The following is a 7,399-nucleotide window of genomic DNA, read 5'->3' on the forward strand; positions in this document are numbered from 1 at the left end:
AAGCCAATGTCACTGTGCTCCATGTTAATATCCCCATCAGTGGTCCATATATAACCTGTGTGTCATAACAAAAAATTGTTAATATTTCATATATCTCAGGATGACAGTTATAGCTATTGGCGCGCCAGTTCGTATACAGTAGATTCCAGGTCAACCAATTTGATCATTCACTAATTTAATTCTTATATAACAGTAGCATTCAAGATTGTCCTCTTTTTCTTTTGTGTTCCTATATTCTGTATATATTTATGGTTAAAATCACAACTTCATTACATATTTCAGATGAACGGTGTGAAAGTGAACCCATCGTTCAATCCCAAAGGGTTCAAACTCTTCAAGTGGAAAATCAACTTAGCCTCTTCCTTCAAAAGGATCTTATCCAAACTACCTCCTCTTGGATCCATTTTAATTTGTCCCACCCCAAAGAATTGTAAATCCTTTGGATTCCCTTTGTTTTTCACCCAGATGTGTCTCGCCAAGGGAGTCTCTGCATGGATGTTAATGCAGCTAATATGTTTTGATATTGTCTCAGATGTCGTCTCAATTCCTGTACGGTTTTCCCAATATACAACATACAATATACATGTCCCATGTTGTATATTGGGAAAACCGTGCAGGAATTGAGACGACTGATATCAAAACCTAGCTATTGAAAAAGGGGTCACTCCCAAAACGCGTCTAGCTTATCCATCCCCAGCATTCAGATCACCATTGGAAGCCTAACACCATCCTACCATTTGCAACAGCTGGAATCCCTTGCTTTTGGGATCACTGTGCATGCGTGCGCTCTCAAACACAAGGACGACTCCTTCAGCATTGCTAATCTACACCTGCATCCACTCACCAGCCACACACCGAACCCTTGTTGCCATCAGAATTGTGAAATCCTCGGACTTCTTACGCAGACATCCACATTGAGTCGGCCGCCAAACCGAGCCAGTCTGCGATACGGAGCCCAGCGAAATAGGGGCTTCCATCCCAGGTTTCCTGCACACAGCGGAGCGGTGAGTGGTGCAGAAGCACCGGCATATACTTTATTTGATACTCTATTTGTTACTATTTTGCTAAGACTTCAGTGGACTGCAACTATACTTGAAGTATACCCTAAAAGTATCTCTGTGGATTACAAAGCATTTCTATGGATTACAAAGCGTTATAACTGTCCCCAATTTCCTATACCATTGGTGACTGCCCCATTATTTTATTTTATTTTAATATTTTTTATTATTCTTTGAACAACGTAATATTATTTTTAACTGTTTTTGTACAAATTCTTTGTTAATATATTTAGTAGATCCATAGCAAGGGCCCTGCTAGGACTACTATATTTTACATTAATAAACTAATTTTACTCATATCTGGGGAGACTTATCAAATCCTGTGCAGAGGTAGAGTGGTGTAGTTGCCCATAGCAACCAATCAGATTGCTTCTTTCATTTTCCACAGGCCTCTTTAGAGGGCAACTGCACCACTCTTCCTCTGCACAGGTTTTGATAAATTTCCCCCATCATCTACTGCTAGTCTATTTGCACATACACACCTACCTCACATCTCAATTCTAATATTTATCTAATACAATTTATTTAATATATACCTAGAGGTCTGTATACCACTATATTCTTCATTCCCTTTCTGGCACGTAGGGTTACGTGTAACACAGAAACCTCGGTACATATTAGCACATTGTGAGCCCCCAAACTCTTGTTTTCTTGGATATCAAAACCTATTAGCTGCATTAACATCTATGCAGAGACTCCCTTGGGGAAACACATCTGGGCGAAACACAAAGGAAATCCAAAGAATTTACAATTCTTTGGGGTGCGACAAATTAAAATGGAGACAAATTAAAATAGGTCCAAGAATAGGTATTTTGGATAAGATCCCTTTGAAGGAAGAGGTTAAGGGGATTTTCCGATTGAAGAGTTTGAATCCTTCGGGATTGAATGAGGGGTTCACTTTCACACCGTTCATCTGAAATATGTAATAAAGTTGTGATTTGAACCATAAATATAAATCCAGAATATAGGAACACAAAAGAAAAAGAGAGGACTAGAGATGAGCGAACTTCCAGTAATTCGATTCATCGCGAACTTCTCGGGTTGGCGTTTGCTGACTTTAGCCTGCATAAATGAGTTCAGCTTTCAGGTGCTCTGGTGGGCTGGAAAAGGTGGATACAGTCCTAGGGCTGTATCCACCTTTTCCAGCCCACCAAAGCACCTGAAAGCTGAACTAATTTATGCAGGCTATAGTCAGTGACTGCTGAGCCGAGAAGTTTGTGACGAATCGAATTACTATAAGTTCGCTCATCTCTAGAGAGGACAATCTTGAATGCTATTGTCTTATATAAGAATTAAATTAGTGAATGATCAAATTGGTTTACTTGGAATCTACTGTATACCAATTGGCGCTCCAATAGGTATGACTGTCATCCTAAGATATATGAAATATTAACTATTTTTTGTCATGACACACATGTTATATATTGACCACTGATGGTGATATTAACATGGAACACAGTGACATTGACTTCCCTGTAAGAACATTCCCTGGAAGAATGTGAATTAATAAATAAAAATGAATAATAATAATAATAATAATAATAATAAAAAAAAAATTTCTGTTAAAGGACATCTGCAGCGGTACAAACACTTATCCCCTATCCTCAAGATAGGGGATAAGTGTTTGATCGCGTGGGGTCCGAACGCTGGGGCCCCCGGCGATCTTCTGTACGGGGACGCGGCTCTCCAGTGCAGGGGGCGTGCCAGCCGCAGCATGATGATGCGGCCGGCACGCCTCCTCCATACATGTCTATGGGTGAGGCGGGGAGGCAGCATTTGCCTCCCCGCATCCCCCATAGAACTGTATGGGGACGGGGAGGAGACTGGGCATCACCGTCGACTTCTAGGTCGACGCTACACGCCTTAGCGCTCACCATGAGCGCTTATGGCGGCGCCTCGTTAGGGAGATTGGGGGGGTCCCAGCGGTCGGACCCCCCACGATCAAACACTTATCCCCTATCCTGTGGATAGGGGATAAGTGTAATACTGCTGCAGTTGTCCTTTAAGGAATTTGTGAGTAGTTGTTTGATATAATATTGAATTTTAGGGACATAATGTAATATAACCAAATCTTGTGGTTCTGAGCATCTATCATAAATGAAAATCAGTACTAAAAATGGAGATTGTCAAATCCCTAAATTTAGCTAATTGATGCCTGAAGCGCTAGATTTTATTTTATAATGTCATAAATATAGCGACTTGAGCATAAATGGATTTAGTTAACAATGTCATGTGCAAAAGATATTATCATTTTTATAAATAACGTCATGTACAATAGACATCATGTATAAGTGTAGAAAGCTCTGTGACAAATGCAGGAATGATATGAGAAATACTCTAACAGCCTTGTCATGCGCAATGTACATCACAGCGTAGGATGATTTCAAAGTCCTGTGACATGCGCAATTCACCTAATACGGAATGAGGGAGAGGACCTGCCCTCCGCTCGCCTGCGCAGCACAAAATCACGGACGTGGTCCTGCACCAGGTATGTCCTCTGATTGGAGCAGGACGGCCATGACGTACGTAAAGGTGTTGTGTTTACAGGTATACAGGATCGCTATTGCCTTGACAGGTATCTCATGCGACAAGCATGAGCCGATTGGTCATGAATTCAGTCTCAGAGGGCTTATAAGCTTGAGCTGACACGTGTAGCATTCATTCTGCTAGCTGTCATTCTTGAGAAAGCCACACTTAGTGGTGAATGTTAGCAGATACAAGGTTTTAATTGCACTAATATCCACTGGCATATAAGAAGTTAAGTGAGAGGCAGTGCACACTGCAGGTGCAACTGCCTCCAGTGTCAGCATAAAAAGCCCTTAATCAGCACTAGTTTAGTATTGAACATCCCTTTCCTAGCTAGTTCTGAATAGACCAGTTGTTTACAGTATTGAAAAGGATAGTGGATTACATCCAGTAGAATTAGTTGTGGTTTTAATATTCCTCCCTTGGTGAATTTATAAATGAATTAATAAAAGTTACGATTTATAAGAGTAGGGATTGAGGATTCCAGTGCCTTAAGGGCACACTTGTTGTTTAATGATGTCCCAGATGTGCTCAATCAGATTCAGGTCTGGGGAACGGGCGGGCCAGTCCATAGCATCAATGCCTTCCTCTTGCAGGAACTGCTGACACACTCCAGCCACATGAGGTCTAGCACTGTCTTACATTAGGAGGAACCCAGGGCCAACCGCACCAGCAAATGGTCTCACAAGGGGTCTGAGGATCTCATCTCAGTACCTAATGGCAGTCAGGCTACCTCTGGCAAGCACATGGGCTGTGTGGCCCCCAAAGAAATGCCACCCCACACCATTACTGACCCACCGCCAAACCGGTCATGCTGGAGGATGCTGCAGGCAGCAGAATGTTAACTGCATCTCCAGACTCTGTCACGTCTGTTACATGTGCTCAGTGTGAACCTGCTTTCATCTGTGAAGAGCACGGCGCCAGTGGCGAGTTTGCAATCTTTGTGTTTTCTGGCAAAGGCCAAATGTCCTGCACGTTTTTGGGCTGTACGCACAACCCCCACCTGTGGACATTGGACCCTCATACCACCCTCATGGAGTATTGTTTCTGACAGTTTGAGTGGACACATGCACATTTGTGGCCTGCTGGAGGTCATTTTGCAGGGCTCTGGCAGTGCTCCTCCTGGCACAAAGGGGGAGGTAGCGGTCCTGCTGCTGGGTTGTTACCCTCCTACGGCCTCCTCCATGTCTCCTGATGTACTGGCCTGTCTCCTGGTAGCGCCTCAAAGCTCTGGACACTACATTGACAGACAGCAAACCTTCTTGCCACAGCTCGCATTGATGTGCCATCCTGGATGAGCTGCACTACCTGAGCCACTGGTGTGGGTTGTAGACTCCGTCTCATGCTACCACTAGAGTGAAAGCACTGCCAGCATTAAAAAGTGACTAAAACATCAGCCAGGAAGCTGAGAAGTGGTCTGTGGTCACCACCTGCAGAACGACTCCTTTATTGGGGGTGTCTTGCTAATTGCCTATAATTTCCACCTGTTGTTTTTTCCATTTGCACAACAGCATGTGAATTTTTGATTGTCAATCAATGTTGCTTCCTGAGTGGACAGTGTGTTTTCACAGAAGTGTGATTGACTTTGAGTTACATCGTGTTGTTTAAGTGTTCCCATTATTTTTTTGAGCAGTGTATATATATATATATATATATATATATATATATATATATAAATATATATATATATATATATATATAAATATATATATATATATATATATGAAATATTACAGTAGAACCTTATAGGGTTACTCCACCCCTAGACATCTTATCCCCTATCCAATGGACCCCCGCGATCTCCCTGCTGCACCCGGTGTTCATTTAGAGCACAGGGTGCAGTGATGCAAGTCTGCGCCTCACACCAGAGGCTCGTGACATCACGGCCACGTCCCGCTCGTGATGTCACGGGCACGCCCCTTCAATGCAAGTCTATGGGGGAGCATGCCCCCTCCCATTGAGTGGGCATTCTGCGTGACGCGCCTCCTTCCTGCATCTCCAGCCATCCGGCACGGAGCGAAGATGTCTGGGGTGCCACAATCAGACATCTTATCCGCTATCCTTTGGCGGCTGATCATAGCCGGGACCCTGGGCTAATAGCGTGCGGCACCGATCATCGGGCCGCACACTATTAACCCTTTAGACGTGGCAATCAAAGTTGATCGCCGCGTCTAAAATGAAAGTGAAGGCTTCCCGGCAGCTCAGTCGGGCTGATCGGGACCATCGCGATAAAATTGTGATGTCCCGATCAGCTAGCACGCGAGCGGAGTTCCCCTTACCTTGCTCCGTCACGTCCGATCGGTGATTGATTGCTCCAAGCCTGAGATGCAGGCTTGAGCAATCGACCGCCTATAACACTGATCAATGCAAAGCTATGGCTTTGTAGTGAACAGTGTAAAAGATCAGTGTGTGCAGTGTTATAGCCCTATGGGAGCTATAATACTGCAAAAAAAAAGTGAAAAAAAAAGTTAATAAAAGTAATTTAACCCCTTCCCTAATAAAAGTTTGAATCACCCCCCTTTTCCCATAAAAAAAAAAAAAACTGCATGCGGAAATGTCAGAATTATAAAAATATATTGTTAATTAAACCGCACGGTCAATGGTGTACGTGCAAAAAAAATTCCAAAGTCCAAAATAGCTTTTTTTGTTCACTTTTTATTTTATATCATGAAAAAATGAATAAAAAGCGATCAAAAAGTCAGATCAATACAAAAATGGTACCGATAAAAACTTCAGATTACGACGCAAAAAATTAGCCCTCATACTGGCCCGTACATGGAAAAATTGAAAAGTTATAGGGGTCAGAAGATGAGAATTTTTTAACAAATAAATTTTCCTGCATGTAGTTATGATTTTTTCAGAAGTACGACAAAATCAAACCTATGCCATGATCTGTAGTTTTTATCAGTACCAATTTTGCCTCGATTTTACTTTTTATAAAAAAAAATTGGAATAAAATGTGACAAAAAAAAGCAGCAATTTTGGACTTTTTTTTTTTCTCTTACGTTTATGCCGTTCACCATACAGGATAATTAACAATATATTTTAATAGTTCAAACTTTTAGGCACGCAGCAATATCAAATATGTGTATTCATTATTTCTTTTTTACTCTTTTTGGGGGGTAAAATGGGAAAAACGTAAGTTTTAGCTTTTTATTGGGGGAGGGGATTTTTCAAATTAAAAAAAAAAATGTTAACTTTTTTTTTTTTTTTTTTTTTTTTTTACACTTTAATAGTCCCCATAGGGGACTATTTATAGCAATCATTTGATTGCTAATACTGTTCAGTGCTATGCAGACCAGAGCAGAAGACCCCGTGAGACAGCCGGAGCAAGGTGAGGGGACCTCCAGCTGCAATGCTGGATGATCAGATCCCCGCGGCAGCGCTGCGGGCAATCTGATCATCCACTTAAAGTACCGCAATACCGCAGATGCCGTGATCTGTATTGATCACGGCATCTGAGGGGTTAATGGCGGACATCCGCGCGATCACGGATGTCCGCCATTACCGGCGGGTCTCTGGCTGCTGATAGCCGTTCCAATGCTTGCGATCATGGCGGAGCGTAAATGTACGTCATGGTGCGTTAGGTACCACGGCACCATGACGTACATTTACGTCCATTGTCATTAAGGGGTTAACTGAACTATGGGGGAGATTTATTAAAACCTGTCCATAGGAAAAGTTGCTGCGTTGCCATAGCAACCAATCAGATCGCTTCTTTCATTTTTTTTAAAGGCCTCTGAAACATGAAAGAAGCGATCTGATTGGTTGCTGTGGGCAACTCAGCTACTTTTTTCCAACTTTTCCAAGGCAAT

The sequence above is a fragment of the Hyla sarda genome, chromosome 5 (genome assembly GCF_029499605.1).
Source record: "Hyla sarda isolate aHylSar1 chromosome 5, aHylSar1.hap1, whole genome shotgun sequence".
NCBI classification, from domain to species: domain Eukaryota; kingdom Metazoa; phylum Chordata; class Amphibia; order Anura; family Hylidae; genus Hyla; species Hyla sarda.